This window comes from Diceros bicornis, chromosome X (assembly GCF_020826845.1).
Source record: "Diceros bicornis minor isolate mBicDic1 chromosome X, mDicBic1.mat.cur, whole genome shotgun sequence".
In the NCBI taxonomy this organism is placed as follows: domain Eukaryota; kingdom Metazoa; phylum Chordata; class Mammalia; order Perissodactyla; family Rhinocerotidae; genus Diceros; species Diceros bicornis.
The window spans coordinates 1,275,582-1,287,240 of NC_080781.1; positions in this window are offsets into that span (position 1 = coordinate 1,275,582).

The following is an 11,659-nucleotide window of genomic DNA, read 5'->3' on the forward strand; positions in this document are numbered from 1 at the left end:
ACCGACTGGGTACAGAGTTGCAGACACCTCAGCTTGCACTGAGCAGCTGTGGGAATAAAGTATTTGTTTTCAGAACTGCAGGTTCTAGACGCCAATGGCTTGTCTGGGCTCTCATCGGTGGATGGTAGACACAGGAGGTGAGTTCTGGGGTGGAGTGGGGCCCAACAATCAGCTTTAAAATGGCCAATAACGTTGGTCATGGGGACAGGGCTTCTTGCCTCCACTGGTGATGTGAACTGGCTCATCCGGTTACAGACGAGGTGGCAGAATTGAGCCCCGAATCTGGGTGTTTCCATGTAGACAATTGGTTTAAGCCCATTGATGTAAGTCTATGAGACAGACTGGATGCATCTTCTTTTTGAGGTTCAGAATAGGTGCCCACCCAGCAGAGGTCTGGATCTCACCAATCAGAGTAGTCAGTGCTCACCTGAAGGTGAAAGAGACAGGAGACCCCAGATTCTGTGCAATGCCCCTTGAGCTGGAGAAGGCATTGAGCCTCCTGGGCTGGAGTAGAAAATGTTTGCCCTTGTGTGTGTAAGCAAAGTGACAGAACTTGCATGGTTAGACGGGATGGGTTAAGTAGACCTTCTTGGGCTGCCGTGATGGAACGTCCAGGCTTATGACAGAGAAGCCAGACAGCCCGGAATGCCAGCTCCTCTTCTGTGTGATCGATTTGTTTAAATGCCACCCTGCTCTCTTCAGATTTACCATTCTGCTGGTTCTGCCTCAAGTCTTCCAGCAAGAGCCCCACGGGGCGTGCCTCCCTTTGTGGGTCCCTGAGAAGCAGATCTGAGATGGCTCTCCACGGGCTGGAACAATTAGATGTGCAGAGTGCATCCTCCGCGTCTGTTTACATACGAGCAGGAGGGCCCACCTCTTACCCTGAGCCACCCCCGGGAGCAGGGAGATGAGGCTGTTTCGGTTATGAATCTCTGGTCACTGCAAATGCACATCTGAAAACCTAAATCTGGCTTTCTTTTGCACCTGTGTGCTCAGAAACCGGAACAGTGGAGAAGGGATGCCTCAAGACTAGTAGTCTCTTCTCCAGGATAAACATTGGGGGCCATTTATAAAGACCTTGCTCTACCGGCCTGATCGCTTATTGGGACTTTTTCCTGATTCTTGGATCTTTGCTCTTGAGATTTTGAGGCCAAAGATGAGCGCCGAGTGAGATGATGGCACTTGGAGACTTACGTGCAGGCTCTGGGAATTGTCATGGTTTAAGATGCTCAAGAAACCAACGACTCTAATTCTGTGCCTTTTCGTAAGATTACACTTAGTTTCCCACCCGGCTTTCTCTTTCTTGTCTGCGTTAACGGTGGAGCCATTAAAACCCAAATGAACACATCCTTGTGCGTGCATCGTTTCCTAACTTTTGAGGAGCTTCATGAAATGTTCTGCCTTCTCTGTGCATTCTTGGTCATTATATTTCCTTTCCAATGTGCCCACTACACATCAGGTTCTCCAACATCCACTCTGAGGACGTGAAGTCCCTGATGTTGCAGAAACCGTGGGATTGGATGTGCATCTGTCTCCTTGCAATTTTGCCCCGATCCCAAAGGGTAGGAACTGTACTCATGTAAAGAACAGAGATGAAGCGCTGTATGCTTGAAATGGTATCTGCCTCGTGCATGCCTGGGTCTCTCTTCTGTGGTTCCACTGGAAAAAGAACATGCCATCCTTTTGTTTTAGCTTTTTAGCTAAGCCTTTTTGACATATATATAGGTCAAAGATATGTATGTATATGAAACTTTCATATATGTATATATGAAGTATGTATGTATGTGTATGTATATGAAACTGTGGACGATTTGCTGCGGACTCTGTATCGTGTTATCTTCTTCTGAAGAGCACTTAGTTTTGTTTCCAGAATTGCATACAGTATCAACTTGGTCTTGTGGACGCTTGTTTTTAAGTTTTGCTGGGGTGGGTTCGTTTTGATTTTGCTCTTAGTCTAGGACGTGCTCTTTAGACCTGGGGCATGATTCTGATTGCTAAGGCACGGTCCTCCTAGGGTCTCCATGGAGGGTCTGAGATGTCAATCAAGCCCCTCTGACTGGGCTGGATGAGACCTCTAAACTCTGTGGAAATCTCTGCCCCTCTCTTTCCGACTTCTAGCTACTGGGTCCCCCACACATGTGCAGTGGGGGAGTCAGTCATGATACGAGCAGTCTTTCTGCAGAATTTGGTATTTCGCGGTTCCTTCCTTTTCAGAGTTTACCTTCTCAATTTCAGCCCACTTGGAAGCTCTGAAATCTGACCCCTCATTGTGCAGCTCAGAAGTCTGTCACTTTCGGCTTGATTTCCATCTCCTAGAAGCTGTGGACCGCTGAGGGGACGGCCGCCCTTGGAGAACACGTTGGGCGCGTATTCATTTCACCCCTGTGATTCCATCCTCCCAAGGACCCACCTGTTCCAGCTTCTGCCTGCTTTGGGTTACGTTCATGGTTTCAACAGGCCATTCTACATTTTGTCCCAAGTTCATCGTTGCTGTTAGCACGAGATTTAGTCTTATATAAGCAAAGACACCACCACTGGTGTCCTGACATGGACGGCACTCTTACCGTGATTTTGCTGATTTTTATGTTTTTGGCCATTATTTTTAAGAGTTAGCTTTCTTCCAGAGTGTTGGGCTTTGGGGAGGAGGGTGTAGCAGATGCTGCTGTTGCCAGTATCCCTAAGCCTTCCGGAGATGCCGCCTGCAGACAGCTGCCATTCGGGCCGTGGCCTCCTGTGTCCCTCTGCTCATTTGCAAGCTCTGGCTGAGAGGCAGTGAACGGGAGTGTCTGGGAGATGATGCCGATGAGGGAACACGCTTGAGGGGTGGGACCCTCGTGACTCTGTTTTCTCGTCCTGCCGTAGGAAAACTATGAACCTGTCCCACCGTCTTGGAAAGCCCCCAGAGGGACTAGAGAGCCCCAGATGTCCACCAGGGCAGCCCCTCATCAATTGTCATCCCCTTCCTTCCAAGTCCCACTTCCCACTCCAATGACATAATAAGAAATATATATTTAGCCTCTGCCCCTGTTTTCTGGCACACAGCTCCTAAAACCCTTGGAATCTCCGATGTGACCAGCATCCTTTTGTATGCTAATGAGGTGACTGGTTGCTCCTGGATGGTCTCAGGAGGGGGGCTGGTTGCCAAGGGAACCAACCAGGGATGACAGAGTTGGAACTTTCAGCTCCATCCCCAACCTCCTGGGTGGACCCTCTGGAGGTTGAGTTTAATCACCAACGGCCAATGATTTAACCTATCATGACTGCATCACGGAGCCTCCATATAAATCCCTGAGCTATGGGGTTTGGAGAGCTTCCAGGGTGGTGAACACATCATCGGGGTGGCAGGAGGGTGGCACACCCAGAGAACATGGAAGCCCCACGCCCCTTTCCCCATACCGTGCCCTAATGCATCTCTCCCATCTTATGGTTTCTGAGTTGTATCATTTTATAATAAACCAGTAATCTCATGAGTACACTGTTTTCCTATGTTGTCTGAGCCATTCTGGCAAATTATCAAACCTGAGGAGGGGGTCGTGGAAACCTCTGATTTATTATTCAGTCAGAAGCATAGGGGACAATCGGGGTCAATTTTGTGCGACCAAGCCCTTAACTCACGGGATCTGACATCAACTCCAGGTCAATAGTGTCCGGACTGAATTAAATTGTAGGACACTCGACTGGTGCCCAGAGAGTCGGAGAATTGGTTGGTGTGGGAAAAACCCCTACGTGTGTGGTGCCCAGAGGTTTTGAGAGGAAAATGATAATAAACAAAAAAAATTTAGAGGGTTTTTTTTTTTTTTTACCCTCTTTCACCCCTGGTTTCTGGGAGCACCTCCGAAATCAGCTATTTGCACCCTGCTCCTCGTGTCAGTCTCTGCTTTTGGGGAATCTACACTAACAGAGGTTCATTTTGGGGTAGAAAGCCCCTAACCTCTGTGTTCACGGTAAAGCATGCAAGAAATCTACCTCTGAGCATAACGGCCCCCAAATCAGCAATTTTTACCTATGGTTTCTGCCATTGCTGTGTGCAGACGGAATGAGGCCCTCGGTGCCTGAACTCGCGATTGTGCGTTGTCTCCATCAGAAGGTGGTTCTTGTCTCGGGGAATACTTATTTCCACACCTCCAAGGCTTTAGAAAAAGGATGAAGTCTGGGTCACTCTGGGTCTGTCATGAAGAGAATGTGTTCAATACCTTCTTTGAAAGAGAGAGGCTCAGATTTACCATGAAAGGGACAGCTACACCCCCTAGGAGACAAGTACCATGATTTTATCCTTAATGCCCACACGGTTTTCTTCTCTGCCCACTTATGCTTGGCCCCTTGGGGTGCCACGCTGTGCAATTAGCTGTCCTCCAAATCTCTTCAGTCATCCATAAAACTCCAGGTGGACTATTTTATTCTAATAAAATGTGCTGCAAGGGACCCTTGGATATTTCTATTTCCTCCACCTTACAAAGAGAACAATCGCATCAAAAGGAAAAAGTAAAAACATTTACTCTCTAAGGTTCCTGTCGTGTATCACAAATGCTTACCCACAGGGTGATGGAGATGGATGCAATTAGATAGCCTTTTGCGATAAATCAAATGTTTCCTTTGCAAAAACGAAGAAGCATAAACTGTTCACATTGTGTTCATTTATTAGCTTGCTCAACCCAAAGCGCCGTTGTTACCGAGAACGTGATTTCCCGTAATTTCTCAGGTTGCCTTTGATTTGTGCCATTAAAATGCAAATCCCCTTTACGCGTATGCTTTACGGTTATTATGCCAAATTGATGTTCCTGGAAGGGGTTCTAGCCCGGAATAAAAGGAGGCACAGATGAGCATATGGGAATTCTTACAAGTGCATCCATCTTCCTTCAAGGTCATCTCAATGCCACAGAGATTTTATGGATACAAGCATTCTTCCACCTCATCCCCACCATCGAGCCAAAGGGAGGAAAATAGGATTCTTTACTTTCCTTCATGGCATCAGCAAATCCTTATGCCAAGGTCCTCAGAGAAAGGAAAGACACTTTTCCCCGTGCAAGATGCCTGTCTGGCTCTGGGCTACATCCTTTGCTCCCGGGAAATGGTTCCCTCTTCCTCCCAGGAAACGGTCCACTAGCTTGTTAGATGGATAATTTATCGTGAAACACCTGGGCAGGGGCAGCAGCCCACGGGGATGCTCTGGGACTGAGCCAGCCAGGCAGACAGAGCCTTGCCCCTCCTGGATACAGGGGTCCCCGGCTCCTAGCCCCCTAAAACCATCAGAAATGTTTGTCTTAGAGAAAGAGGAAACCAGCCCTTCATCTGCATTCTCTTTCAGGTGGTAATTCTCCACACACTAGGAGCTCTTTATTCTAATTTCTAGGAACATGCATGAATATGTTTATCTCAAAGAGGCAACTTACACATTTTGGGGGGAGCTTATTCAGGATATGTCTGGAAAGCTCAAAAAGGAAGAAAATGTCTAATTTCTTTAAAAATTAAAAAAAAGAGACTGTTTTGAATTATTTGGAATCCCTTTTTAAAAATACATTCATGGTGTTTTGACATAAAAATAAGTGAAATGCTCTAGTAATGGATGAATTGTGTGTGTAAAATATCTCAATGTTAAATGCAAATATAGTCAAATAAATGAAAATGATTACAAATTTCTTCCCTCTTCTCATGACTAAACATGGTGTAGCAACGGCACTGCAGAAAGTGTGGTGTTTTAGGGAAGCTGTCTGGGTTAAAAGCCCCAGGTAGTTTGATGTTGGAATTGTTCAGTTGCAGAAAAATATTTAAAGATGTTATGGCAGGAAGAATGATACACCCACTCCAGAGATGTCCACCTCCTGATCCCTGGAACATGGGAATAAAGGACTTTGCAGAAATGATCAAGTTAAGGAACCTGAGATGGGAGATGATCCTGGATTATCTGGGTGGCCCCAAATGTTATCACAAGGATCCTTATCAGAGAGAGGTGGGAGGGTCAGAGCCAGAGAAGAAGATGATGCGAGAAGGGAAGTAGAGATTGAGTGATGCATCACTGGCTTTGAAGATGGAGGAAGGGCCCATGAGCCACAGGATGCTGCAGCCTCTAGAACCTGGAATAGACCAGGAACGGATTCTCCCCTGGAGCCTCCAGAGGGAATCAGCTCTGCCCACACCTGGATTTCAGCCCAGGGAGACCCACGTCAGAGTTTTGACTTCCACGAATGTAAGATAATACACATGTGTGTTTTAAGCCACTAAGTTTGTGGTCGTTGGGCACAGCAGCTGCAGGAAACTAGTACAGATGTACGGAAAAATGGGAACCCGTATAAAACTTAACATAAATGGACGAAAGAAAGAAATCCGAGAACATTTTCAGGAAATGGCTGTTGAAACGGCTTGCTTTAATCTTCAGATTAGAACAGCTTAGAAACCCTGCAGGCCCTCACAAGTGCCTGGGGTCATGTTGGTTACTTCCCAGTAACAAGTTCTTCTGGGAGAAAGAACACAATAAGACAGACCACAAACAATAAAAGTGTGTGAGTGTCCTAGGGCGGCTGTAACAAATAACCAAAACCAAGAGGCTAAAACCACAGGAATTCACCCTCCCCCATCCTGGAGACCAGACGTCTGAGATGAAGGGGTCACAGGGCCGCGCTCCCTCCGGAGGCTCCAGGGGAGGGTCCTTCCTGCCTCTTCCAGCTTCTGGGGCTCCAGGCGTCCCTGGGCTGGTGGCCGCCTCCCTCCATCTCTGCCTCCGTCTCCACGTGGCTTCTCCTCTGTGTCTGTGTCTCCTCTTCTGTCTCTGATGCGGACACTGTCATTGGATGTAGGGCCACCCTCCTCCAGGAAGCCCTCATCTCCATCCTTCACTTAATACATCTGCAAAAACTCTATTTCCAAGTAAGGTCCCATTCACAAGTTTGGGGGTTAGGATGTGGGCATATTTTGGGGGGTGATGGTGCTCAGGGCAAGCTGCCCCAGGAAGCACCACTCTGGTATGCGGATTATTTCGAGCTGAAGACAATAAGGACTCAGAGAGCTCAGGAAAAATATTTGAGTTTCCCCTCCCAAACTGCCTAAAGAATTTAAAACCAAAAAAAATCTGTTTTAGGAAGGGGTTATTATCATGACTGCTATAAAAGATAATTTAGGATAGAGGTTACAATAGAAAAGGCACCAACAAGCCCATCTTATCGGGAGTCCTGTCTCTGGCCACATTCTTTGGATGGCCCTGCAAGGAGTTGCCAGACAGACATTTACATTTATAAGGGAAATCTCCATTTGTAAAGGTATCTCCCTCTCTGTTTGGAGAAGAGAGGGGGATGAGCTCATTTCTAGTGACTTATCAATGTGGAAGGTGATGACTTAAATCTGTATAATAAACCTTACTCTTGTTTACTGTGCTTTAATGGTAATCTCCTGTAATTGACTCCCCCACCCCCAAAATCCTCCTTTGTCATTGGCTGAAAATGATATTTAAGACGAGAATTTCTGCTATTGTGTTGAGAAACGCAGTGTCCCTGCTTTCTCCCATGTATACATGTTATTAAACTTGGTATTATTTTCTCCTGCTAACCTGTCTTGTTGATTATTTGGCCAGCCAGAAGAACCTTAAGGGAAAGGGCAGAGGGAGATTCTCCCTCTTCCCCCGACAGTTTTGGCGAGCCAGCCAGGAGAAGCACTGGCTGGTAAGTTGCCTTCTCTGGTTGGAAGACCTGCCTTCTCCCTGGACTACTGCAGATGATGAGATACGGGAACGCCTGACGAAAGCCGGCAAAAGGTAAGACTTCTTACCATGTCAGCCTCCCGGAATCTCTATCTGCGGAGCCCGGCGGAAGGAAATGGTGAGAATTTTTTTCTCTTTCTAAATTTAGATTGGCAGGAGAAAATATTTGGGAAACTAGTTTCTTGGGCTTTTAGTGACTCTTGGTTTAAATTTGGTAGAGTACTCTTGGTTTTGATCTTGATTCCTTTTCCTCCCAGAGTAGTCTCTGTCTTGTTCTGTGTCCTGAGAAAACTTGGCTTTGTGACCAGTGAGAATCTTCTCTTGGTCTCCACCATACGGAAGGTGCATTTACCGGGGTGCACCTTGGTGGCCAGTCGAGTAGACTGGGGTTCCGAACTGTCTCTTTGTCCGGCTGTGCCAAGTTCTCAGGGGAGTTTGTCATAAAGGGCCCAGTCCATAAGGGCTTTTGTCGTCTTAACCTTCGTTGCTTGTTAGTGCTGGAAAAATCCCATTCCAGTATCGCCCGCCCGGTGTCACAGATTAGCGGGTCTGTGACGGAGGCGTCCCACACTATTGTGGGAGACCGGAGACACCCTTTTATCCTTACCGTCTGTGCAACGAAGGTCTTTACTGTCTCTGAATATCTTTGGGAGTGAATTCTGTGGATCATGGGGGCTACATCATCTGTGCCCTCACCAGGGATGCCTCTTTGCGTCCATGGTAAATTTATTCTAAGCGTGGAAAGTTACCTCCGGGTCTTTCCTTAAAAAGGCTTATTGGTTCGAGTCACTATTGGAATAAATATACAAGTAAAGATCCTACTCGTCAATGGCCAGACGACGGATCCTTTGAATTGGAAAAACTTCTAAATTGGGGAAAAAAATTTTTTTTGAGAGCTCTCACATAATTGCTTAATTGGTACCTAAGAATTAAGGCCAGAAAAAGGAAGAGAAAAATTTGACTAGTCTTAAGACCTTGACTCAGGTTACAATTGAATTGAGAACATGTAAAAGTGTAAGTGTTGATAAGATTATAAAGGTTGGAATGTTTGAGCTCATTTTATACAAAGAGGTTACATCAACTTTGCCTGAATATGTTTTAAAATGTCTGACTGGGAATGCTTCTCTTGTCCAAAGTTAGAAGACCAAGACCTATTGATAAAAATCTTAATGATAATTATGTTTAAAGGTATAAGAGGTTACAAAAGATTTTTCTTTACCTTTGAGTAAGTCTACCTAAAAGACAGAAAAAAAAAAAAAACTGTTAAAATAATTTCCTACGTTCAAAAGACTGAGGTCTCTCTATTAAGGCTTTTGGACTGTTAATGCTATGTTTGCTTTGACTGTTTATATTTTTGACAAGCTCCACCAAAATTCATATCTTAAATAAAGTCTTTTTTTTTACTTTTTTCTTTGGGAATTTTCAAAGGGCCCTGGAACTTCTCAAAGAAATTTGCTCTCTTGCTATAAGGGGAAAGATACTAAACTTATTAGGCTTATTCAATATGCTCAATTAAATGGAAAGCATTGTCAGAACAGTGATGATAAGCCTGCTTAGGTGCTATTATGTGGGCAAATGTTATTGACATAGGTGTTTTAAAATTATATAACATTACTGAAATTCTGATCTGTCCTGGTTATCAGTCATAATTCTGGTTATTATTATTTTAAAGTGTTGTATGTCACAAAATTAACCAAATTTCCTTGTCAATTGCCATTTTGAGGTCTTGTTGTTTACAGACTTATTTCTTTGCTCTAATGCTTTTGCAAAATGTTTCGACTTCAAAAAAATTCATAGAAAAGACTCTGACATTTACACTGGAACTGTACAGGTTTCTGACAAACTTTCTGATCATAAAACTGAACTGGGTAAAAACTTATAGAAATCTGATGGAGAGACTGATAACTTCATAAAGCTGCTAACAAAATGATTGGGATCAAGAATAGATTACACAGGATTGAACCAACTGATAAGGATGATTATAATTTTTATGATTTTTCATTTGAAGTATTGCTGAATTTTTAATGTTTTGTTTTTTCAGATTTAAGGAAAACTTTTTCTCTTTTCTCCTGAGCTAGCTATGACATAACAATTTGATAAATGATACTTTTGTAAGCAAAATTGAAATATTTATCTTTTTCTCTCTACCTGATCCCTCCAGGATTTAGAAACTCTTAGTAAGTAAATATTGTTGTTTTCATGGCAATATAGTTATTTGCATAAGTTCAATAAAAATCTGTTCTCCTTATAACAGGACACAATTGGAAACACTGGTTATATTACCAAGGTTGTGACTGGAACATCATATTTGCCATATAACCATACAGCTTTTGAAAAATAAAGATTAGACTTTATAAAATAAAGCCACGTGGAAATATTGTCCTGGTACCTTATGTTCCAAGCAGCACTTACCAGGATAAGTAAAAAATGTCACTTATCTGACAGGTACAAGGAACCTTAAAATATTTTGGGGAAACCTCGGAATAGAGGGATTCACCCAAATCTGTAGATATTACAGGCAAAGTCTGATGACAAAATCCTTGGCTTGGCTTTCCCGGCCTCGAGAGACCTTTAAAGTTCAATGTGAGATTCCTTATAAAAAGTTCCAGCAAAGCAGATTTAAAAGAGCCTATGTGATCAACTGCTATTCTTGCTGTACTTATGTAAATAATTGAGCCAACTCTATTGGAACTAGACTTATTTTGCAAACTAGTTTTAATTTTGCTATCTTAATAAAAATGAGGGTGATTTTAGAGAGAAAAAATTATATTTCAGTAAAAACTATTTCAGTATAAGTTTGCAGATATTAGATCCTAGTTTTGTTGTCTTTTGAGGTTTTTGTTTTATATCTGTTGACTGGACTGGATCCTGATTTCTTCTAGTCTCCTGAAATATCTGGCTACAGATGTCCAAACTAACGTTTTTGATTGTTTCCATCATTTTCATTTGAAATCACTGAAAACTGAACCTGCCCTTTTTTCCTGAAGCCTTACAAACTGAAGCTGATGAACTTGATATAAACTTAAGGGATGACCTGACGACACCATCAGAGACATTTTAAACTGCAAAAGATACTTTGACGCTGACATCTAAAATTCTTCTTCACTGGCTGTCCTCTGAACTCAAAAACTGGTTTACAATTTGCTCTAACCATTAATCTTGTTTTTCTTTCGTTTACACAAATACGCTTCTGGAGTCTGCCATGCTGTTGACACAATTTAAAAATCCCGAGGATTCTTAACTTCTACAAGAACTCCTATTGCTAATAGACACTTAACTGCAGCCTTATTACAAGCTATTCACCTTCCTTCAAAAATTGCCATTGTTCATTGTTCAGCCCATACTAAGGAGACTGATGTCATATCTTTAGGGAATGACAGGGCTGACAGAGCTGCTAAACATGCAGCTCACTATGGATCCCCTTATCCGTTTTCCACCCAACTTTTAAACCTGCCTTTATCCCTGACTGATGTTATTAACTATTAGGCAAATGCCCCACAATCTGAAAAAGACAATTAGATACAAAAGGGTGCCAAACAATTATCAGATAGATTATACATTGGACCAAATAGACTTCCAGTAGCTCCTTTTCTTTTGACTTTTTGGCTTGCACTTATCTCCCACCAAGTGGGACATATGTGCAAACGGGGGATAGTTAAGGAACTGAAAGACAATTGGTTTTGCCCTGGCATCCATAAAGTTTCTGACCAAATCCCCTCCCAGTGCACAACTTGCAAATCTTACCAAGTCTCTGGGAGAAATCAGTGTGATCCAGGAAGTCCTCCCAGGCCCACGCTGCCTTTTGTGGCACTCCAAATGGATTTTATAGACTTCCCTTCAGCTTTAGGTTACTCTCACTGTTTGGTTATTGTCTGCATGTTTAGTGGATGGACTGAATGCTATCCGACCAGACATGCAGATGCCACAACAGTGGTAAAGAAATTAATAACTGAAGTTATTCCTCGTTTTGGC